General features: G+C 43.9%; 1 long non-coding RNA gene and 2 other non-coding genes across 3 annotated transcripts; 2 read left to right on the top strand and 1 right to left on the bottom strand.

Annotated features, from left to right (window-relative positions):
• The first annotated feature begins 1,009 nt into the window (after positions 1-1,009).
• trnaa-cgc (transfer RNA alanine (anticodon CGC)) lies at positions 1,010-1,081 on the top strand. The gene has a single exon. It is a non-coding gene; the product is annotated as a tRNA-Ala (tRNA).
• A 788-nt stretch (positions 1,082-1,869) lies between these two features.
• trnap-ugg (transfer RNA proline (anticodon UGG)) lies at positions 1,870-1,941 on the bottom strand. The gene has a single exon. It is a non-coding gene; the product is annotated as a tRNA-Pro (tRNA).
• Positions 1,942-9,357: 7,416 nt separating this feature from the next.
• LOC115384182 (uncharacterized) lies at positions 9,358-11,081 on the top strand. Its single transcript, XR_003930847.1, has 3 exons — positions 9,358-9,438; positions 10,069-10,208; positions 10,671-11,081. It is a non-coding gene; the product is annotated as an uncharacterized LOC115384182 (long non-coding RNA).
• The last annotated feature ends 13,598 nt before the right edge of the window (positions 11,082-24,679 follow it).

Here is a 24,679-nt window from a genome sequence, read left to right on the forward strand (position 1 = left end):
TGGGCGGTATGGCAAAAATTTCATATCACGTTTTTTTTTTTAAATTCATACCGGTTTCACGGTATTTGACGGTATTTTTTTTTTTCGTCCAAGAGTGCTGTTACACACATTTTCTTCTAATAATAAAATGATTACTGCAGTTGATTGACTTTAAATAGCCCATTTTACTGTCATAAGGGCTGTATCATGTTTTTTTTAAATGTCCAGATTGCGTGATTGCGATCATTATCTCGACCTGCCACTTGTTTTTTTTCTTTTTTCTCATGTGCAGTCCCTTTAGCGAGCGCATCTTGAATGGACGTCTGACTGCTGCTGCAGATTGAGCTGTGGATGTGGAGGGTGTGGATCTTAGTTGATGACATTCCTGGTACTCGACAACGTGTTTTCGGCTGAGGTGGTGAAGCTAATTGCTAGCGTTAGCACCGCCGGCCAACACTTCTGCTCGACAGCATTTGTAAAAGACAGTTGTTTGATCCACGTCCGACCTTTTAAAGCCGAAAAACTTCCAAACCACAGACGTGGCTCCTCTTTTTGGTGTTAGTTCCTCTGTGTAAACAGCGTGTGCTTCACTGTGAGAGCTCTCGCCGGCAGCCAACAACACGCTGTGTTGTTGGTGTGCAGCAGTGAAATGGGTCCCACCTGAAACACTTCACTGTCGCGCACATTCCGGACGTTGTTTGGGCTGTTCACCGGTATTGCGGTATATGAAAAATTCATATCATAACGAAAATAAAAACCGGTATTGGGTACAAACCGGTATACCGCACAGGACTAATGTGAGGGACTCAGCAGCGCAGCGGCCCAGCAGGAGTCATGGCTGTGTGACGAAAACACCTGACCTGGACCAGTGATGGATCCGCTTCCATCAATACTGACCTCCAGCAACCAGCCACACTCCACAGTCCAGACTGTCCTGCTGAGAGAGGAACAGGCTTCTCAGGAGTTTTCCTCCTGGACTCACTGAGCTGATTCACTTCAGTCACAATCAGCAGAACATGTGGAGGAAACAGGGGATGTAGTTCAGTGGGAGAGCGCCTGCTTCGCATGTAGGAGGCCCTGGATTCAATCCCCAGCATCTCCAGACTTTATGTCTCACATCAATATCATCAAGCTTATGAACAGAGGCTGAGTGTCTCTTTGTGGCTGTGAGACAAAATCCACCTCTCAACATCCCGGAGGATCCTTCTAGCAAGATAAACCCTAGAACTGCTTTGGAAATCTTTCTGTTGTTGGCATAAAGAATTTCTGAGAAATCACCAAGTGTCATGATGTGGTTTATTAAAGGATTGTGTCAGAGAGTGGAAGAACAGGCGAGAAAGCTGACAGTCACAGATACTCTCTGAGTCTCTTCCTCCCAGTCGGGGTTCAGACCAGATCCTGATACAAAGCCCTGATAACAGATGGAGTCAGCCAGTCCAAGTTAAACGAAACAAAAACACTTCACAACATCTGAAAAAACCTTCAGATGACTCCTGTGAAAAGCCACAAGGCCCTCCACAGTGTGTGATCAACGAGGCCCCTGGCCTGCAGAGTCCAACATCTGGTTCTTCCTCCTCTGAGTGAGCAGCATGGAGCCGGAGCTCCTTCAGCAGCTGTGTCACGTTGGTAAAGCCAGGTGTGGCTTCGTTCAGCAGTCTGAACCTGTGCTGACGCTACGGGGTTTCCCTCCACGTCACTGGGGGCCGGTCGCTCCTCCACCAACCAGATCATCACTCTGAATCTGAGGAGGGTCTCCACACTCATTCCACACTGCCTCACTTTTAACTGGAATATATCAAACTAATCACATTATCTTTATCCTCTGGTGGACAGACTTCTTCTTTGACCAAACCTAAAAACTATTGGTAGGAGAAAGCAGAGACAGATGAAGGGCTCGTCTGGGAATTGAACCCAGGACCTCTCACACCCAAAGTGAGAATCATACTCCTAGACCAACGAGCCCACATGTCCATGGAGCAGAAGGACTCAACTGATTGTTATAAATAAAAGCTGAAATAAATTACATGAACATACATAGAATAGTAAAACTACTGCTAGTATTACTGCTCCGTGATAACGGAGGTGTATGAAGGGCTGCCAGTCCATGGTGTTCTATAAAACTTCCTTGTTTTGTTGTTTTTATCAAAACGGTTGGTGTCACTGACAGCACACTCCATGTGTTCACCTGGGACTTTTTATTCCTCTATAAATCCAAATGAAGCCTCATTCTGCTCTAAAATAACCATGTAAATGTGACGCTCATTAAATGTTGGTCACATTTTATGAAGTTTTGTTTATTTTGAATATATTATTTCTGTAGATTTGTGAATGTAATCCGAAATGATTAATTGTTGCTTCCTCTAAGAGCAAAGAAAATTCTTGTCATGTGAGGCAATTACATTTATGAGACACTTATTCAGTGCCACCAGTAGGAGGCAGTGGCGCCTTGCTTCTCCGTGTAAACGGAAGTATCAACTTCCTCATTCAGCTGAAGAAGCCAGACTGCACCAGAAGCATCGGTCGTCTGTCTCATCTTTTCATCCTGTTTTACAGGTTAGTAGAGTGTGAATATATTCATAAAACTTACTCAAACTTGTGATTAAATGTTTGAAGAAGATGATCATTTGAGTTTGTTCATGTTTTCAGTAGATTTGACCGTGTTTTTTTGAATGAATGGGAAACGTGTTTCCTTCGTGCGTCACATGTGGCAGAATATGGTGCTGCCTTGTAGTTTTTCCTTTGTGACCAGAATTCTGTATTAATTTATGGCTGCAGCACATTTTGGTTTAGGTTAAATATCATTCTTGTGGATTTGTATATTGTTGATTGTGTAAATAAGTTATGAGTTACAGTAATATCTTTGCATGATTGTTTGAAATGGTTAAAAATGGATCAATTTTGTCTTCAGCTCATACATTCTTCCCAAGATTTCAGAGTAAGACGCTCGTGTCATTAATTTCAACTTAAAAGTAAGGTTAAATAAGTTACATTTCATTGATTTAGAATTGATCTGAGTGATAAAACAGTTAATTTGACTGGAAAGGAACGTTTTAATGCAGTACTATACTGGATATAAGATCATACTTTGTGTTACAATGATATTGTGTTGTTTCATTGTGAAAATAGGATTGAGACTGTGACTGTTTAAGATCAATTGTGATTTTGTTTCTGATATTGTGTTGAAAATATGGGAATGTGGAAAAGAAATAACATATGGGAATTTTGTGAATAAATTCTGCTGAAGAAGCCAGACTGCACCAGAAGCATCGGTCGTCCGTCTCATCTTTTCATCCTGTTTTACAGGATTTATTATCTGTTAATGGGTTCTCAATCTGAGACCTGTTACATAAACACCCCAAAACTTTGGAATTCAGTCTGAATCTGAATAAACCGGCGGGTTCGTTCTCCTTTGGAAGCTGAATTATCTGCTGATGAGGCGACTTCATTCTGGTCGTTCTGCTCCGTCGTGATGACGCAATATTCCAAGATGGCGGCCCGCGGTCCGCGTTTCGCCTCGTATGCAGACGGTTTATTTAACAGCAGTTTCAGAAGAATTGGTTATAATGAAACGAGCGGATCGAGGGGCGCTGAACGCCGACGTTTTTTAAAGCTGCAGCGTCAAAGTTAATCCAGAAAGAAAGAGAGAAAAACGCTGTTTACTTCCTGGAGACGTCAGTATGTCACAGCCGTCCTGTCCAATTAGAACGCTTTGCAGACCGCGGCGTGAGAGAACATTTAATCCTTCGTTTATTCCATGTAAACACAAACCTCACTAATATAATTCTGAATGACTTCATTCAGAATTAACCAGCTGCAAACTAAAAACATCCTGTAACCTCAGTCAGTGACTCGCTGGACCGCTGCTCTTCCTCCTGACTTTCTGCAGGCAACATGAGCAGCAGAGCAGGAGAGACGTCTGCTTGATTTCAGAGACTCATCATGTATTCTCATCTACTAATAACTTTGTATTTGTCCTTTAACTCTGACCGCTGTCTGTGTGTTTCAGTAAAGGTGAATTACTAACAGCTGACAGTTCTTTCCTGATCTCCACATTGAAACACAGTCAGAGCTGCATTAGAGGAACATTTCTGTCACATCCAGCCTGAGTTCTTCACACTACTTCACATGAACATAATTCTAGATGCTGTGTGTTGCTGCTGCTACTTATTACAATGGAGGGTCACTTTTCAACATGTCCAACAGGAACACCATGATTTAAAAGCTCCTTTAAAGGACCGTACCACTCACCATCTTTAGTTTCTCTGTGTAGCTCTGTTACAGTGGATTAATAACTTCATCAGAGAATATCACTGACATCTGCTTCTCCCTGATGAGAGCTGAAACATGTTTCAAGCCGCTGCAGGTTGAGTTTTATAACAATGAACTGGAACTGAACTGAAACCAGCGTCAACCTGGAAAGCAGGAGAAACAGTTGTAATGTTCACCGCTCCAGTGGAATGCTGGGAAAATGCTTGGTAGTAACATGTACACACATTTTATGTATTGGGCTCTAACATGCAAACCCCCCAGTGTCGTCCTCGTTACTGTTTGATTGTTTCATGGGGTTGAATCAGGAACGTGTCCTGAACATGCCTTTGTTTTTAGAACTCACTAAACAGATGCGTCGATGCTGTGAGGACTCACTCAGCAGCTCTGAGTCCACCGAGGACGAACATGAGCCAGGAACTACTGATGACTGGGAGGCAGATGGACCAGAAGTCCAGCAGCAGAAACGGAGGAAACGGGTTCTGAAAAAGGCTTCTGTCAGCTCACAGGAAGTAAATGAACAGAAGCACAAGAGAAGCCGGACGACACCACCACGGGCCGGTGAGAACTCCAAAGGATCTGCTTCATCTGAAAGTTCAGATGAGTCAGTAATGAAGCTAAAGGAAAAGAAAGATGGCGGCAGACTGTACAATAAGAAGCACTACTGTGTCTGTTGTGTTCAGCCTTTGAGCAAAACGACACGACACCTGGAATCAAACACAAAGATCATGCAGAAGTCGTGAGAGCATCTGAATTTCCAAAAGGCTCCAAAGAAAGAAGAATACAGTTGAATTTGCTGAGGAATGGAGGAAACCGTGCCCACAATGCTGAAGCTCTTAAAGAAGGAAAGGGATTGCTGATCCCCAGACAGCAGTCAGCAGTTCCTGTCAGCCCAGTGAGAACCTGCACTGTGTGAACTGTGAGGCCTTGTTGAAGAGAAAATCACTGTGATGCTGATGAAAAGACGCCAGCTGAGCAAAGAAGCTGCGTGTTTGAAGCCTGGAAGAACTGGAGTCCAGCTGTTTGTGCGTTGGCCCAGCCTGTCCCAGATGGTGTTAAAGCAGCTGTCTGGGAATCGGTGAATAACGTGAATGAAGACCAAGTGTCAAGGGTGATCCGAAAAGAGAGATGCATTTTGACGTTTGGGGAAGATCTGTACAATAAGAACGGGCACGACGTAACAAAACATGAATACATCAGAGAAAAGATGAGAGAGGCTGGTAGACTGATACTTCAGGGAAAGCTGGGAGGCAAACTGAACAGAGCACATGACTTCTTTGTACCAGCCAGTCTCCCCCATGTCATAGAAGCTGTCAGGAGTGTTGCTGGCTGTGAGGAGAAAACGGGCTTCTACAAAACCCCGTCTGTGGCATTGAAGCTACAACCTTAAAAAGTTGCTCATGTTGTTGAATGTGAAGCAGTGATCAGCGGTGAGGACACTGCTCGTGATGCTCAGGAGTTTAAACAGATTTGTGGCACTAAATGGAATGAGAGCGTGTCAGCCCAGGCACTGAGGAGTCTGAATGAGGCAAAGTGGAATGCTCCCAAACTTCTGCCCTTTGCTGAAGATGTGAAAAAAAAAGCACCTGCATCTGGACAAGCAAAGGAAGCAGAATCAAGCAAAGCTTGAAGAACAACCAACAAAGAAGAAGTGGGCAGAACTTTCCAGACTGACACTCTGTGAAGTTATAACATAAACTGTCTGTATGATTTCTGATCTCCTTGTTTTTATGTGCTGTGCCATGTCTTGGATCTCTGTGATTTTTACACTGTGAAGCACTTTGTGTTGATGATCTGTGAAAAGTTCTATATAAATACATTTTACTGACTTGCTGACTGGAGATTCAATAAAATTCTACAGGAAACACTTTTTTCTAAATCAGATTGAGACTGAATATGTTCGCCACATCGACACCAGAATCAAAATTACATGAAAATAAACATCACCCAACAAACTAAGGTATGCTGTCAAAATGTGTTTTTACTGAAACAATGTGTGAACATCAAAGCTCAGAGCAACAATTCATGTGGTTCCAAACATACAGGTAACAATGAACAAGTCTATTTCTCCCAAAAGAGAAAACGATGGTCTGATGAATGATCTGAAAAGCAACAAAAACTGGCTCTTATTGTTCAGCAGGAGCCTTTTTCTTCATGGCAGTGATTCGATTTCTGATGTCATTTTTTCCTCCAGTCCAGCGGCGGTCTCTCTGTGCGTCGGGCTCTACATTGATACACTGCAGACAGTCCATCTTCTGCTGAACCTTGCAAGTGTGTATGAAGTCCATCATGTGTGTTTCCACAGCACGGACCTCGCTGTTATCCCACTGACGTTTAGAGTTGTCTCTTTTAAGACGTGTCTGTGACATCTCTATAAAGAAAAGAGAAAAGCTGATGTCAAGTCACCCTTCTGTCAGGACCAATGTTAAATGTGCAAGGACAACAGCGGTCATGTGACAAATACTGGAAGACCATGAGCAGCAGGTTTTACTACACTAGTTTTTCTTCTTTAAACACTCCTAAAAAGGTGGCATAGTTTGTGATTTTAAAACACACAAATTAATTTAGAACTGATCTGAATATAATGTGGATGAGGGATGTTAACTACTTTTACTAATGATCCACAAAGGTGGCAAAAGTTCTCACACTCTGTACTGAAGTAGAAGTGCAGATACTTGTGTAAAAAAGACAACTCCTTCACTCAGGGTAAAGTACACACTCTGACATTTACTGAAGTATAAAAGTAAAAATGATTTTTTATTATGTTAATTATACACAATACTTTTTTGATAACTTGGCAAAATGAAAATAATAAAAAACTAGTGTTGTCAGTGGACTGAAAGCTTGAATGTGACTGATCCAGCTTCAGGCTGACGACCCGTGCAGCTGCAGCAGCAGCCAGAGGTGATGGAGCCGTTTCATCCAGCAGACAGTGAAGGTAACGAGACTCTACTGGAGACAGAAGGTCCTGAACAGACTGAAGGCTGCTGGAGTCTGACTGGACCACAGCTTCCTGTCTGTCTGTCTGATGCTGTCAGTCGTCGTGGCGCTGTAATGTAATGTCAGCTGACAGTCTGTGTGTCTCTGGTTCTGTCTGTTTTACGTTGTGTCGTCACGTCCGTGGAAGCTGAACAGAAGTAACAAGTTATTTTTAACAGTGTAAGGAGGAGAAAGTACAGATTTTTGTGTTCAAATGTAGGGAGTCAAAGTAAATAATTGTCAAAAAATAAACAATCCAGTAAAGTACAGACACCTGAAAAATCTACTGAACTACATGACAAAGTATTTGTACTTTGTAACTTCCCTCCTGGTGATCCGGCACAGCAGCCTGCTGTAGGACTGCTGCAGCAGCTGACTGCAGAGCAGATTCTGTCATCAGACACAGCTGTGGGGTTTTACTGGATACATTACTGTCACTTCATACAAACAATGAATCCTGTCTTTTATTGACCTTGATGGAGAGCGGCATCAGAGGACGTGGAGAGCAGTGGAGACGTCCCCTCTGCCTCACGGTGGTCTTCAGCTGTGGTCTCTGTGGCTGAGCCGACACTGGCAGGCTCGTCCTCATCACTTCATACGTCTGCACTGTAAACCCTGATTGTTGATTCAACTCACAGAGATTGAGTTCATATGACTTAAATGCATTAAAACTATGACATTACTTATTATTTCTGATTCAAATTAACTCTTTCATGCCGACAAACATGAAAGAGGAAGAAGCTCCTCTCTGGAGCGCTGACAGGCGCAGGGCTACACTGCAGCGGATTGACTTCTCCATGAGTCTCATCCAGAGCAGAGACAACAGGATGAACCCAGAACGGCTGCTCGTCTCACCAAAACTTCGCCGGTGTGGAAATTCTGTTATATAAGTGAAAACGAGCCGAGCTTTGCAGAATGCTAACTCTGCAATGCTAAAATTGCTAAAGGAGGTGCGCGATGTTGTTCATTTACCACTAGTAATTTGTTTAAACACCTCAGGGCGAAGCTTGTGGACGAGAGTCTGACGCTGTTGTGCTGGAAAAAAGAAAACTCCGGCAGCAACTCGACGGCAAACTCTGCAGAAGACCGAGAAACTGAAGAGCAGAGATCCGAGAGCAGCACAAATAACACGAGCAGCTCTATAAACTCAGGGGTTTTTCTATCTTTGACTTTAGTTCATAAAAAATCATTCAAATTAGTACATTTAAAAACCTTAGTTTATGCAAAGTGTAAAACTCAGAGAAATTGTTTTATCTTGCACTTAATTTCATTGAAATATGTGCAAACTCAGTTGCTTGTTTTATTTTTCAGACTATTATTTTGGACTTAAACATAGTGGCTGGGCTGCCTTTTTATTGGAAATAAAATTCATTTTCAAAAATAATCTCATTGCATTATTTTAAATTTTATGTGTATAAAGTATCGGTATGCAAGTATCGGTATCGGTGAGTACTGAAGATGAAGTACTCGTACTTGGTATCGGTCTGAAAAAAAGTGGTATCGCACATCCCTAGTTTAAAGTTATAACTGATTGCATGCACGTGGTTAGCTCGTTGTTGACAAGCTAGCGTTAGCGTGTTAGCTATGCTGACTTCCGTGACCGGCGCATGCTTCTGGGCCGCGCAGCCGCAGTGCCGCGGGTGGAGAACCCGCTTCCCGCTCCGCGCTGAGCGGACAGTCAGCACGCAGAGAGCCCGGCGGAGCGCTGCAGCGGCCCGTTCACTGGACAAACAAGCCCGCAGCAGACCGCCCTCTCATCGGGCACCGTCTCACGGAGCAGCTCTGCCGGGTCCGGCTCCGCGGAGGCCGGCCGGCGGAGCGCTCATGGAGATGACTGAACACTGTTTGAGCAGATAAACACACTGCTAGGAGCCGAAGACTCCTGACTATAAAACTAAAAATCAGAACCTTTTGCGTATGTCACAGATACTGTATAATCTGCTTCACCTGGGGTCCTATGTGAGGACAAGCAGTGAATGAAATTACAAAAAAAAAAGGTTTATCATGTCCTTTTAGAGCCTTCCTGGTAATGGGCCTGAAGATGTAATGTAAATTAGAAAAAGTAGACATTTTATATGCTTTCCTTTCTCTTGATGTGTTTTAATATCTTCTTTACTGTGTTTCGCCCGAACAGCTGGAGCTGAGCTGAGGTGAAGGTGGCCTGCCATCACCCAGATGTGTCAGAGCTGGCTGGCTCTCTGTACTGAACGCCAGGTAGGGCTGTGTTTGTCTCAATATGCTTCATGTTTTGGAGCCCCGCTGGTGACATTTGATTATAGAAAATGACAACTGTATTGTTGTTATTTCTATACAGACTGTTAATTGTTGCTTAAACCAACAAATGCGGGCAAGTCACAATGAATTTTATCACTTGGCAATGAATTATAATGACAAAAACATGACATAAAGTGACATAACCTGCACAACCATCTCTGAACAGAAGTGATGTAGTCATCAGGGGTGTACAAGCTCGGTCATGAAGGGCCGACATCCTGCACGTTTTAGCTTTCTCCCAGCTGGAGCACACCTGATTGCAATGAGGGACTCTTCAATGGGCTTTTCTACTAGTTTTGAGGACAACATCAACATGATGAGACAGAGGTGTGCTGCAGCAGGGAGAGAGCGAAGACATGCAGGAGGCGGCCCTTGAGGACAGAGGTGGACGCCCCTGGACTACAATAATCACATTTTATTTTCATTTGGAATTCAGTGTCACGAGAAGGGCTGCATATTCATCAAAACTGACTAAAAGAATAATATTTCAGTCTGGGTCGTTGCCTGAAAAGATCACATCATGTTGTCATTTCATTTGAACATGACCATGTTTGTTTTTACATGTTTCAGGTGTGTCTGGAGTTCTAGAGGCTGGTTGGTAAGAGCCTGAGACAGGAGTTCCACAAGGTCCGTGACCATTGCAGTCCCAGGCTCATGGAAATCTTCAAGGCAAAAAGAGTCCTCACATGGCAGGACCTGATGCCACAAAGGTCAGCTGATTTTCAATTGAATTTATTCAGGGTGAGGGTGGGGGGGAATTGAGTCACATCAGTATCAGTATTTTTGTTTAGCGATTTTTAAATAGATTTCAAATTTTGTTGTTGTTGTTCAAAAATCATTTTTCTCCACCCCAAAAACTTATATTGGTTCTAGTTTACTGTTTCAAATGTTTTCCCTTCACAATCCAGTGATATCAGATCCATTTGCAAAACAAAAAAAAAAAAAAACTACGAGAGAAAGGCGACCAAGTTCAAAAATGTACTGAAATAAAACGGCCAACATCTCTTTTTAAATCCAAAGTGTGGACCCATTTTGGGTCTTGAGTGGTTTTCTGTAGCGGTCACTGGGCAGTGGGTGGACACTGGACCGGGCAGACGTGTGGCTGTGTGCCTGTAGAGACTGTAACTCCATATTGTCATGTTTACGTGATTGTGCCCTGTTACCTTTTTCAGGACATTGATGAAGAGGAAGATTCGTGCGGTGGGGATCCTCTGCAATGAACGGGAGAACATCACTCCACACTCACAGTCCCTGCACCACTACGCTTCCTCATGGGAATCATCGTGGAGAGAAACATTGTGATGGACACCAACAGCCTGCCCTCAGGCTAAGAACATTGTCTTTGGACTTGCCTACGCACTCCATCTCAACTAAGCAAAGTGCATGAAGAACACCTTTGATTTTGTTCAACAGGTACCTCTGTAAGACAGATCTGAAACCTAAACTCCAGACACTCAAGAATCAGCCTGCAATGTAAGATGCGGAATCTCCTCCTGTCCTTGGAGGTTTTTTGTTTTTTTGTTTACTATCAGTCCATGGTTTTGATGTTTTTGTTGCTGAAAAAAAAGTTTGGTGAGTTTTTGTAAAAAGTAATGTTCAATAAAAACATTTGGCTCACTGTAATGTTGCAGTTGTCTGTATACATGGCTCCATTTATTGAAAGCAAATTTTAAGTTTCAGGAACAATAAAGGTTATGTTTGGTCAGTAAGAATATATAATTTGGTTGAACTACTAATGAAGTAATGGTTACTTAACAAGCTGAGTTAAATACATGGGTAGACAATGATTGTTTAAACTAAGTTAGCTTAAGTTACTGTAACTTGCTTATTAGTACATTCAACTTGAATTTTCTATTCCATTCTGTTAGAAGCTGAAGTACATTGAACGCAGTTCTCTTCACTTGTTCAACCAAAGCTCCATTACTTAACTTTTTTAAGGCAACGAGTTACCTTTGGTTTTTTAAGTTGAGTCAACTATTCGGGTTTAGAGTGCAACCCGGAAGTACCTGCAGATTGGAAGCTGACGATGGGCGAATCGCGGAGTGGGAACGGACCCACGTGATCCCCTTCGGCCGTCCGAGTGGACAGTTTCTTTTTTATCTTACGGATTTTTTGTTCTTCCTTTTAATAGACTTTCATCTTTTTTTTCTCTTCCCTTTTTTAAAGACTTTATCTCTTTCAGTTTTACTTGTTTGTGGTTTTATTATTGACAGAGAATAAAACTCTCTGAAACAATGCTGTAGTTCTCCTCCATCAGTGGAAGAATTTTTAGCTGGTGTTCCTTAGAATACACACTTGTGTATTACCCCCTCACACTTACCCTTTTGAACTGGTGTCTATTGACTTTTTACATCTTGAGGCCTGCAAACATGGGTATGAGTACATCTTAGTGGTAATGGATCACTTTACACGCTTTGCACAGGCTTATGCAACTACAAACAAATCAGCAAAAACAGTGGTGGATAAGGTGTTCAACCATTTTGCTCTCAACTTTGGTTTTCCCGTCAGGATCCATCATGACATGGGAAGAGAATTTGAGAATCAGCTGTTCTCCCAACTGCAAAAGGTCTGTGGTATGCGTGGCTCTCACACAACTCCATATCATCCGCAAGGTAACGGACAAGTGGAACGCTTCAACAGAACACTTTTGTCAATGCTGAGAACGCTGACTGATGCTGAAAAAGCAGATTGGAAGAACTCACTGAACAAAGTAGTCCACGCCTACAACTGCACTCGAAGCGAGGCTACTGGGTTCTCTCCTTACTATCTGTTTTTGGCCGCACACCCAGACTCCCTGTGGACATTCTGTTCAACTTGACATCACAGGAACAGCAAATGAGCTATGAGGACTATGTGATGAAGTGGCAGTCCGGGATGAAAGAGGCCTATGAGATTGCATCAGCAGCAGCTCAAAAAGAAGCATCTCGAACCAAGAGGCACTATGACCAAAAGGTCTACGGAACCCAACTTCTTCCTGGCAACAGGGTTCTGCTCCGCAATCTCACTGAGAGAGGAGGGCCTGGAAAGCTTCGTTCACACTGGGAGGATGCAGTGTATGTGGTGGTGAGTCAAAAGAGCCCAGAAATCCCTGTGTATGACATCAAAGAGGTGGAAGAAGCCGCACAGTACACAGAAACCTGCTGCTCCCATGTGACAGCTTACCTGTGACAGAAACAGAGAGAAAACGGCAGAACAAAAGAGAAAGAGGATTGAAACAAGACAAACGCAGAACCCAGCAACAGTCACAGTCTCAGGACACAAACAGTGAAAGTGAGGATGAAGGTGAAATCATGTGGACATTTTCACACCGTCACAACCAGGGGAGTGAAGTGGATGCCCCAACTGTTGCAACTGAAGCCTCTGAAGAAGTGGTGGGAGAACAGCAGGCAAGAGACTGTGAACCAGAGCTGCAGGATGTGAGAGGAGAGGAGGAGCTGGAGCTGCAAGCATCTCAAGATCATCATGACCTCCAGGAGCAACCAAGAGAGCAAACATCTGGTCAGGAGGCGCAGCATCAACCAATGGGAGACTCTGATACTGACCCAGAATCATCACCTCGTGCACAACACATCCATCCTCAGAGGGTGCGACGGCACCAAGGACACTGACCTATGATGAGCTGGGACAGCCTACCCTAAAACAAGTGGGTATAGACAGCGTTGAGGTGAGCAAACCAGTACACTGTTTCCAGAATCTATGGAGACCATGGATGTTCTCAGACATACCCACATTCTCATAACTCAAGCAGCAACTGTTAACAGACCAGAGACTGAGATTGGAAACTAGAAAAAGAATGTGAAAAAAATGTAATAATACTCCTGAAGTGCATGCTGTAGTATTTATGAATGTAACAAACATTGTTGCGTTTGAAACTGTAAAGAGGAGGATAATGTGGTAGCAGACCGGAGTAAAACGTTGGCCGAAGATGGGGTCTGTTTACAGGAGTTAAGCCATCCCAGCAGGGGAGTGTTATTTACAGACTTTGAAAACAAATGTTGGGCTTTCCCTAACATGGTCTATCAATTGAGCAGTACTAACTTCTACTTTGAGCAAATGTTATTAACATTAAATGTACTGTCAAGACTGTGTTTTGTATGGGCAAGGACCATCAGTGTGTGTGGAACCATAGTGATTTTTAAGAAGAGACACCAGTGCTGCAAAAAATATGCTTATGGAGTATTTAAAAATGTATCAGCATTTTTTTCTTTTTGTAAGTAGGGGTGTGGCACCCTGGACATTCAGTTTGTTATTTTGATGTCCAGTGTCCAGATTTGTAGTTTTGTTATTTTGTCTTGGTCCCCCCCCCCCAACACACACACACACACACTTTTATTTTAGTGCGATTGATATCATTGTAAGCCTTGTGTCACTGCTCACCTGCTTGCTGTGGATCTCGGGCAATACTCAAATCTGCCAGTAGGAGGCAGCATGAGTATTCTTAGAGGAAAGTGGTGCTGTTTCTCAAACCCACAAAGAAGCCAGCACAGGAGCGGACTTGGGGCAGAGAGCAGCATGTTTCTCCAAACATTTATTGTTTGTATTGTACTTGCAGAGCCCCTGTATGAAAAATAAATTCCATTGGCACGTGGACATCTGGTGTCATCCTTGTGCACGTGCAACACCCGCAGCTGCTACGCCAAGATTATCAGGAAAAGTAAATTCTAGACAAAGCATTCGCGGTTCCCCACACATCTGAGTGTGTGAGAGCTACGGTTATTTATAACAAATAAATCTAAGCGTTGCAAAACAGTTAAGCATGCACTCATTAGAAATTTCCACCACACATTCCCCTCTTTTGATTAAATCAATCACGTTTTAATCAACCTTGTGGGAAATTTCACCTGATCACTTAATCACTCAACTTCAAATCATCAAACCATCAGGAACATCAGAGATGTGTGTGAAAGAGGAATCAGAAGTTACAACAGAATGAAACAAAGCATATTGAGCCAAAGTAGCCACGAGAGCCATATCAAACAATGAATCATGAGAATAATGCTTCAGGAAAATGAAGACAACACAGATAAGGAAAAAGCAGGCATGCCAGCAATCTTAGTTAGCCAAGCTCACCAGTTGCCCTCAGTCAGCCATCCCAGAAGTCCCATCTGGACGAGGGGACACCCGTGTCCTGAGAGTGCAATTCAGCAAGCAGGGAAAACAGCTGAGTGTCTACGTTAGTCATGTTATCTGAGATGTCAGGAACCCAGGAGCAGTGCTGATCACCTATGAGAGGGCAAACCCCCCCTTCTTTTCAAGAAGGAGGTCCAGGGCCACTCTGTTCAGCAGGCCCAGGACACACAGCCTTCTGCTCCTCCATGAGGAGGTCAAATCCATCAGTAACAAGACTAGTGAGGCTCTCATGCTGGTTTTGAATGGTGCCATGCTAAGGGAAGACACCTCCTTAGAATGCTGCTGAAAAGGAGAGGGAAAGGGTAAGGGGAAGACTAAGACTAAGGGTAAGGGTTAGAGTGAGAACCAAGGATGTTGTAGCTCTGTGCCAGTGCTATTCCTGCCTGCATGCAGAAACATGTAGAGAGAATCCTGGGGAGGAACAGAAACAAGGAATGGTAAAGTGTTAGAGGAGGCAGCATAAGGCGTAAAAGCACAAACAATACAGTTGGTATCATGTGACTCTCGAGCTACCGCAGGGGCAGCTCTCCACCACAGGCTGTCCTGGAGTCCTGTGAGGTCCACCATACGTCTGCAACGAAGCAGGGGGGCCACTGCCATCATCAGGAGCAGGAACATCTTCACCGTTGCCTGGTGGAGGGTGGACTATCTCACACAGGAGCTGATCTCAGGGATTATTCTGCCCTGTGGCTGGGAGATCAGCTGTTGGAGTCAGGGTGGCACTGTAAGGAGCTTACAGTGACTCGCCTGGCTCCAGGTAGCTTGCTCTGCTACCTTAAAGGCAGTGTGAGTCACCAGCAGGACCTGGATGGACCTGGCCACCGCCTGGCCTTCCAGTGTTTCCTGCAGAAGTCCTTCACCTGGATCCAGTCACCTGGGTTTAGCCAGCGAAGAGTGGAGAGGCCCTTCAGCCAGGAGGGGAAGGGCCCCTTTGATGGTCTGTCTGATCTGAAACAGAGCAGCTCCACAAAGTCCATCATCAGGTGGTCACAGGGTACTCAGGTGGCAGATGAGCAGCATTCCCCACAGTGTTCTCCTCGCCTTGCCTTGTGAGCTGCACACACCAAACACTCTATAGTGCTGTTCTGCTACCACTTAGAACTTCCCGGAAAACCAGAATGACGTGACCTGTTGGGAATGATGAGGCCTGGTGTACCATTCCCCCCTCAGAAACACCATGTTCTCCAAGAATATATCATATCAGAATGGGTTAGTTTGTTAATCGAAGCTCCGAGCGAGAAAAAAAACTGTCTTCATTCCCCAGAAAGTTGGTGAGAGTGTAAAGGAGGGGCTGAGCAGTCTGAAGAGACAGCTCAGTGAAAACAACCTCAAACACAAGCTGCATGTTTTCAGCATGTCCTTCAACGCCGTCCATTCCCCCGGCGCGAATCCCAAACAACCTGAGCCTGGCGGTCAAAACAGCACATCGTGAAGCAGGCTGCTAATATAGAAGGAACATTATCATTTTACCAGAACTATCAGACATATTCCCAAACATATTCGCTCAATAAACTCAATTCAAATGTTTCGAAATTCTGTTTTCTCATTTCTTAGGAATGTCTGTTCATGTTTATAAGTTAGATATATCTTGACTGTCTCCACACTTCAAGGGGAGTGCAGAGGCTTGGCTACACTACTCTACAAGTCCTCACTTCCCCTGTCAACCCTCTAAGGTTTGGGGAGGGTTCTGGGTACTTCATTCCCCTTGGTCACCCTTTGCTCATTGGACAGGGGGGAGGCCTGCAGCTGTGGATCCTCTGCCCAGCTCACAATAAACCCCGTTCTATTTAGCTTTACTTACTTATTCATTTAGTATGCACTGATGCTTTTGTTACTTAATCTTGTTGTGCTTGTTTTGTGTGTGTGTGTGTGTTTTTTTTTCCTTATATTCTTATATATCTGTGTTTTACCATCTATTTTATTTTTTTTATTTTTTTTTTAATTTTTTTTTTTTTTAAACCAATGTTATGCTGAAAACTGTATTTATAGGTGCAGCATGCATAATTTGTGTTTATTGATGACGATTTCAGTTAAGTTATTGAGTTATTGTTTTGTGTCATTTAAGCAGTTTTTACATGCTTGATTTAATTATATTTGCATTCTCATAATATACACAGCCACAGTATTTGGTTAATTTGAGCTAATGAGCTCATAACAATTAAGGACGAAATAGGAGCCTATCACTTTAAGAAACAGCGACAATCTGTGTGATGCTAGGTGCTGTGGCAGAGACGGCCTGAGAGTCGAGAGGAGCTCACGGTTTTTCTGACCGTGTTACCGTGGTGGACCTGTTATATAGTAGGAACGTTTTAGGAACTAATTAAGATCTTTCAAGGTTTGTGCATTTTTATAGCTGTTTGGAAATTCTATTTTTTGTTTATTTTTGTTCAATAAATGTCAAATGAAGAACTTTGTGGAGGACAAACTTCTTTTTTTTTTGGAAACACGCGTCAGCCATAAGCTCCTGTGGATGGTTTTATTGGAAAACCTACTACATTAGTCAGAAAAACCTTTCTTCCTCACCGTGAAGAAGGACTTTGGAATGCACAAAGTTGGTGGAAATGACAGACTGCATCGATGGAAGAGCAGCTCGTTTGAAGAGAAGGAAAGAAACAAGAAAACGACATGGTAAGCTGCAATAACTGCTGAGCTTATGCTGGATGGCATTATGGATAAAGACTGTGAAGGATTAGCATCTGGAAAAAGGCTGTCAAAAATGACAGAGAAAGCTATGGATGAAAAAGTGCATCGTTTGACTCAATCCAGGAAGGCTATGCTGGGTCGTCTAACTAGCCTGGCTAACGAGATTGAACAGCTAATGGAAGACGATGCTAACATGGACACAGTTAAGCAGAAGTTGCATTCGGACTATCAGTGTTCGCTGGCTGAATTCAGCAAGACAAATGATGCTTTAACACAGTTGCTGTGTGATGAGGAGCGAGAAAAAGATCAGCGATCATGGTTTGAGCCTAAGTTAATGCACATGAGTGGATTTATGCAGCACGTGGAAATATGGATGAAGGCAGCAGAAGATCGTGCTAAACAAGCTAAAGAATGTGATGCAGGCATACAGCCAGCTGACAGTGTGTCACTAGCTTCAGCTGCGAAAAGCAACAGGGGCAGACAGCGTAGTTCAGCTGTTGGAAGCAAAGTGTCCAGTGCTTCTTCTGCGCGTGTTAAAGCTGAAGTAGAGAGAGCAGAGTTGTTCGCAAAAGCTGCAGCTCTTAAACAAAGGCAGGATCTGGAACGTCAAGAAGCTGAGTTGAAAGCTAAAAGAGAAGCTTTGGATCTTCAAACTGCTATTGCGGCCTCCAACGCTAAGCTCAAAATTTTAGAAAACTATGAAAGTGAACGACGTTCACACGTGAGTCCACTAGGTGGAAGGACGATTGAGTCTGGTTATATACCATTACCTGTGAGTCAAAATCAGGTTAACAACATGGAAAATGAAAACAGTGATTTTAGACCACTGCGACCACAGTTCACCACGCCACCACAGTTCAGTGGTGACCTTGTGCCCGATGAACATACTGTGGAGACTCTCTGCAATGTTATGGCACGACAGAATAACATAACAGAGCTAATGATAAAACAACAAAGAATGATGACATTGCCACCGTTGGACATTCCTACCTTCAGTGGTGATCCTCTGGGTTACAACTCATTTGTTAGAGCCTTCGAGCATGGTGTAGAATCCCGTACCGACAGCTCTAAAGATCGCCTCTACTATTTAGAGCAGTTCACTGAAGGACAGCCAAAGGAGCTCGTAAAGAGCTGCATGCACATGAAGCCAGACGTAGGCTACCAAAGGGCCAAACAGCTATTAAAAGAACATTTTGGAAACAATTACAAAATCGCTGTAGCCTACACAAACAAAGTGCTGGGCTGGACACCTATCAAGCCAGAGGATGCAGAGTCACTTAATGCCTTCTCACTCTTCCTCACAGCCTGCTGCAACACCATGTCAGAGGTGAGCTACATGGAAGAGCTGGATAACGTGACAAACCTGAAGGCTATAGTAGCAAAGCTTCCTTTCAAGCTACGAGAAAAATGGAGGAGTGTTGTGTATGGCATACAAGAAGAATGTGACAGGAGAGTCAAATTTAAGGATCTAGCTGAGTTTGTCCACAAACAGGCCAAGGTTGCTCTTCACCCTGTTTTTGGAGACATAAAGGATAATCCTACAGCTAGAACACCCACATCTACACACACCAGTCACAAAGAGCAGAAAAAAGACATAATCAGGAGGTCATTCACCACAAGTGCTGTGAAGATGGAAAAGGATGATGCAGATCAGGTGCAACACTCAGCTCCAGCTTCAACAACACTGGGATGTCTCTTCTGCAAAGGTGAACATGCCATAGAGACTTGTAATAAGCTCAAAGGCAAGCCACATAAAGACAAATTGGAATTCTTGAGAAGCAAGGGACTTTGTTTTAGTTGTCTCAAACGTGGACACATGAGTAAATCGTGCAAAGCAAAGGTGAGCTGTGAAGTGTGTTCTTCAACACATCCTACACTTCTGCATATTAAGAAGAAGGAGACAGTGGCTGATGGAGAACATAGAAAAGATGATACTGATGGTCAGACAGTCATGAGTGCCTATGTCTGCGCTCAGTCTGAGGCTCATGAGCAGACTGGGGCCGGAGAAGATGACTGTACTCTTGCAATAGTTCCGGTCCAAGTTAAGTCCAAGAAGGGAAGTGAGATAGTACAGACATACGCCTTCTTGGACCCGGGCAGCTCAGCGACATTCTGTACCGAAACTCTGATGAATGACTTGAAGCTTTGTGGACGAAAGACCGACATGCTGCTGAGAACCATGAGTGAAGAGAAACCTGTCAACACTTACGTGGTATCTGGATTGGAGGTCAGTAGTTTGTTCGGTAATGAGTTTATCGATCTTCCAGATGTTTTCACACACAAGACAATACCTGTAGGAAAGCAAAACATTCCACAACAAAAGGATCTGGAAAGGTGGCCTTACCTTAAGGAAATAAATCTTCCTCAGATTAAAGCAGACATTGGTTTGCTCATTGGCGCGAATGTGCCGAAAGCTATGGAGCCGTGGGAAGTGGTGAGCAGCGTTGGTAATGGACCATACGCCATCAGAACCAAGCTTGGTTGGACGGTCAATGGGCCTCTGAGAGAAAGTTGCAGCAGCACAGATAAAAAGAAACCTTCCAAGATCCTGGCAAATCGGATTTCAGTGACCAATCTGGAGAGCATGTGGCTTCAGCAGTTTCGCTTGGATTTCCCAGAAGGAGGGAAACATGACGAAGTGGAAATGTCCAGAGAGGACCACCAGTTCATGGATGTGGTGACAGAGTCTGCGAAATTAGTTGAAGGCCATTATGTTATATGCTTGCCAGTGAAGAACAGAATGGATAACATGCCAAACAACCGTACAATGGCTGAGCAGAGAGCACAGAACTTAAAGAGGAGATTTCTGCGAGACACCAGCTTTCACAAGGAGTACACAGACTTCATGAACGACATTCTGCAAAAGGGTTACGCAGTACAACTGTCTGAGAAAGAAGTGGAGTACAAGGAAGGGAAAGTGTGGTACATACCACATACTGCTGTGTATCACCCTGTAAAGCAGAAACTGAGAGTGGTATTTGACTGTGCGGCTTCATATCAGGGAACATCCCTGAATGACCGATTGTTGCAAGGCCCTGATTTAACTAGCAGTCTGATTGGTGTCATCATCAAATTCAGACAAGAACCAGTTGCAATCATGGCAGACATCGAAGCAATGTTCCACCAGGTCAAAGTGTCTGATGATGATTCTGATTTGCTGAGGTTTCTTTGGTGGCCAGGCGGGGACTATTGTCAGGCTCTTGCTGAACACAAAATGACTGTGCACCTGTTTGGCGCCACATCCTCGCCCAGCTGTGCCAGTTTTGCTTTGAAAAAGTGCGCTGAAGATCACAGCCAACAGTTCAGTGCAGATGTGGTACAGACAGTCCTTCAGAACTTTTATGTGGATGACTGCCTCAAGTCCGTTGCAACAGAAGAGGAAGCCATAACAATGTGCCAAGACCTCATGAACATCTGCAGCCGTGGAGGTTTTCGTCTGACCAAATGGGTCAGCAACCGTCGGAAAGTACTGGATTCTATCCCTAAGTCTGAGCTGGCAAAGGAGGTGAAAACATTGGATCTTGACCAGGATGAACTTCCTATGGAAAGAGCACTTGGACTCAATTGGTGTGTGGAGTCCGACATGTTTAAGTTCCAAATCACCATCAAAGATCGCCCATTCACAAGAAGAGGTCTTCTCTCAGTTGTGAGTTCGATATATGACCCGTTGGGCATACTGGCTCCTGTAGTTTTGCCGGCCAAGTCTCTCTTGCAAGACCTCTGCAGGTTAAAGATTGGATGGGATGATGACTTACCTGAGCACATCAAAAAGAGGTGGTGTGACTGGCTTGCTGGTCTCCCTGCTTTACAGCACTTCAGTTTTCCCAGATGTCTGAAGCCTGAGGGATTTGGAGATTGTGCATTGGCGCAACTACATCACTTTGCTGATGCAAGTGAGTTTGCATATGGATCAGTCAGCTACCTTCTCATGCGGAGCACGACTAACAAACCGCATTGTGTGTTCATGATGGGCAAGTCCCGGGTAGCACCTCTCAGATCACCTACCATTCCACGGATGGAGTTGACTGCTGCCACAGTAGCAGTGAAAATGGATGGCGTCTTGAGGAGAGAACTCCAGCTGGAGCTCACAGACTCAATCTTCTGGACAGACAGTACGGTTGTACTTAAATATCTACAAAATGAGACAACACGTTACAGAACATTTGTGGCAAACAGAGTGTCAGCCATTCTGAAAGATTCTAACGTGGAGCAGTGGAGGCATGTTTGCACTGACGACAATCCAGCTGACTGCGCCTCTCGAGGACAAAGAGTTGATGACTTCATGAAGAACACGACTTGGGTGTCAGGTCCAGATTTCCTGCACAGTCCAGTTGAGTACTGGCCAAAAACCCCATTGACTAATGCAGAATCTGCTTTCGATGATCCAGAGATCAAAAGACTTACAGTCAGATACATTGCTGTGGAGCAGAATGTAGCTCCATTCAAGAGACTGGTCAATTACTTCTCTTCCTGGATGAAGCTGAAGCGGGCTGTAGCATGGTTATTGAAGTTTAAAGCTTTGCTTCAGAGTCTCAGCCAAAGAAAGAAAGAGCTGTGTGCAGCAGCTGAAGAAGCCAGCTCCGGCAGCAGCCAACAGCTGATTCAAAATCAGATGAATAGCTTTAAAGAAAGTTACAAGAGCACACACATTTCATTGGAAGATCTGGATAAGGTGGAGCTATGCATTATCAGATTCTGTCAGGAGGAAAGTTTCTCAGGAGAGTTTGCAGCTCTGAACAAAGGACAAAGTGTTAAGCGCAGCAGCCCCCTGTACAAACTGAATCCCATCCTCCAAGATGGCATCCTGCGAGTTGGTGGAAGGATGAGTCGGGCAGCTATGCCTGTGGATGGCAAGCAACCCATCATTTTATCCAAGGACTTTCACATTGCAGATCTGATTCTCCAACAGATTCATAAAGAAACTGGGCACGGAGGACGCAATCATATGCTCTCTGAATTGCGTCAAAGGTTTTGGATAACAAGTGCCAACGCAGCTATCAGGAAAATTTGTGGAAAGTGTGTGATATGTCGCCGTCTGCATGGGAAAGCTGGAAAACAGCTCATGGCTGATCTCCCTCAAGAACGAGTGTTACCAGACGATCCCCCCTTTACCAGAGTGGGCGTGGACTATTTTGGACCGTTCGAAGTCAAACGTGGCAGAAGCCTCATAAAGAGATATGGTGTCATATTCACATGTCTGGCCATGCGCGCAGTGCATATTGAGCTGGCCTCATCGCTAGACACAGATTCGTGCATTAACGCACTCCGTCGGTTCATGGCACGGCGAGGACAGGTGAAAGAAATTCGCTCCGATAATGGGACAAATTTTATTGGAGCCAACCGAGAGTTGAAGGCAGCCATTGCTGACTGGAATTCCTCAGAGTTCCAGCATCTGTTCCATCAGCGCAGCATTAAGTGGACATTCAACCCTCCTGCAGCCTCACATCATGGCGGAGCATGGGAGCGACTGATAAGATCAATAAGGAAAGTCCTCAACTCTACGATGAGAGAACAAACATTGGATGAAGAGAGCCTTCACACTGTCCTGTGTGAGGCAGAGTCGATCTTAAACAGCCGACCTATCACAAAGGCGTCGAGTGATCCAAACGACTTAGAGGCTCTCACACCGAATCATCTTCTGCTTTTGAAAACCAAACCTATCCTTCCTCCAGGACTGTTTGACAAGGATGACCTTTACGCTAGGCGTAGATGGAGGCAAGTTCAATATATGTCAAACTTATTCTGGAAGAGGTGGGTAAAAGAATACCTGCCACAGCTCCAGGAGCGCCAGCGATGGGCCACAGCTTCAAGAAGCTTTGCAGAAGGAGATGTGGTTCTTCTTGTGGATGATTGTGCACCACGGAATTCGTGGATCATGGGAAAGATAACAGAGACATTCCCAGACAGGATGGGTTATGTTCGCAGAGTTCGCATAAAGACGAAGACGAACACCTTGGACAGACCCATCACGAAGATTTGTCTGCTTGTGTAATTTGAACGGGCCAGTGAAGCCTGAGCCCCTACGATGAACTAAGTGCTAGTAACCTCTGGCTCTGTTTCTCAATACGAATGATGAAGAAATGGTGGACTTTGGACGAAATTTGTATTATTGTGTGAAGCTAATTAACACGGCACAGAATATTCTTTATGCATGTTAAAACATTCCTTTTGGTTTCATTTGTTGAAGTGGTAAAGAAAGATGATAATTGTTCAAAATTGTTGCACTGTTAGAACAATTAGGGGCCGGTAATATAGGTGCAGCATGCATAATTTGTGTTTATTGATGACGATTTCAGTTAAGTTATTGAGTTATTGTTTTGTGTCATTTAAGCAGTTTTTACATGCTTGATTTAATTATATTTGCATTCTCATAATATACACAGCCACAGTATTTGGTTAATTTGAGCTAATGAGCTCATAACAATTAAGGACGAAATAGGAGCCTATCACTTTAAGAAACGGCGACAATCTGTGTGATGCTAGGTGCTGTGGCAGAGACAGCCTGAGAGTCGAGAGGAGCTCACGGTTTTTCTGACCGTGTTACCGTGGTGGACCTGTTATATAGTAGGAACGTTTTAGGAACTAATTAAGATCTTTCAAGGTTTGTGCATTTTTATAGCTGTTTGGAAATTCTATTTTTTGTTTATTTTTGTTCAATAAATGTCAAATGAAGAACTTTGTGGAGGACAAACTTCTTTTTTTTTGGAAACACGCGTCAGCCATAAGCTCCTGTGGATGGTTTTATTGGAAAACCTACTACAGTATTATATGCCAAAAACAGACACATTTGTAATATAATGGAGTCTGATGGTTCCATATGTCTTACTTTGTGCATGATGCGGTGGTGGCAGTGGCTGGGAGGTTGGTTGATTCACGACAGCTGTGTGTGTGTGTGTGTGTGTGTGTGTGTGTGTGTGTGTGTGTGTGTGTGTGTGTGTGTGTGTGCGTGGTTATTGTTGTGTTTTGTATTTTTGGTTTTGTTTAGTTCTCTTGTCAATTCATTGTATTATGACTATTATGGTTGGCCCTTTTTTATGCCATGCTCCTTATGTTAATTGTCATTTCATTCAGAGGAACCCCTTGAAAACGAGATGATGCATCTCAAGGGGTTACTCCTCTATAAATAAATGTTGAATAATAATAATAATCTGAACCATAACATCACAGTTTGTTCAATATCAGAAACAACGAAATGACAGGTCGAGACAGAAAAGTGAAGAAAGACTGCAGGGCCCGGGATGCTTCCAGTGCATCTGGAGTCCAGGAAACCTGCAAACATGCAGTCAGAGACCTAATGGGAGCAATAAAATCACAAATATTTGGAATAAACTGTCGACAGCAGGAATACATTCCCGGGAAAGAGACAACCTGTCTCCTGGTGAGCGGTTTTGGTGTGAAATCTGGTGAA

Source organism: Salarias fasciatus, assembly GCF_902148845.1.
Source record: "Salarias fasciatus chromosome 23 unlocalized genomic scaffold, fSalaFa1.1 super_scaffold_20, whole genome shotgun sequence".
Taxonomy (NCBI): Eukaryota; Metazoa; Chordata; class Actinopteri; order Blenniiformes; family Blenniidae; genus Salarias; species Salarias fasciatus.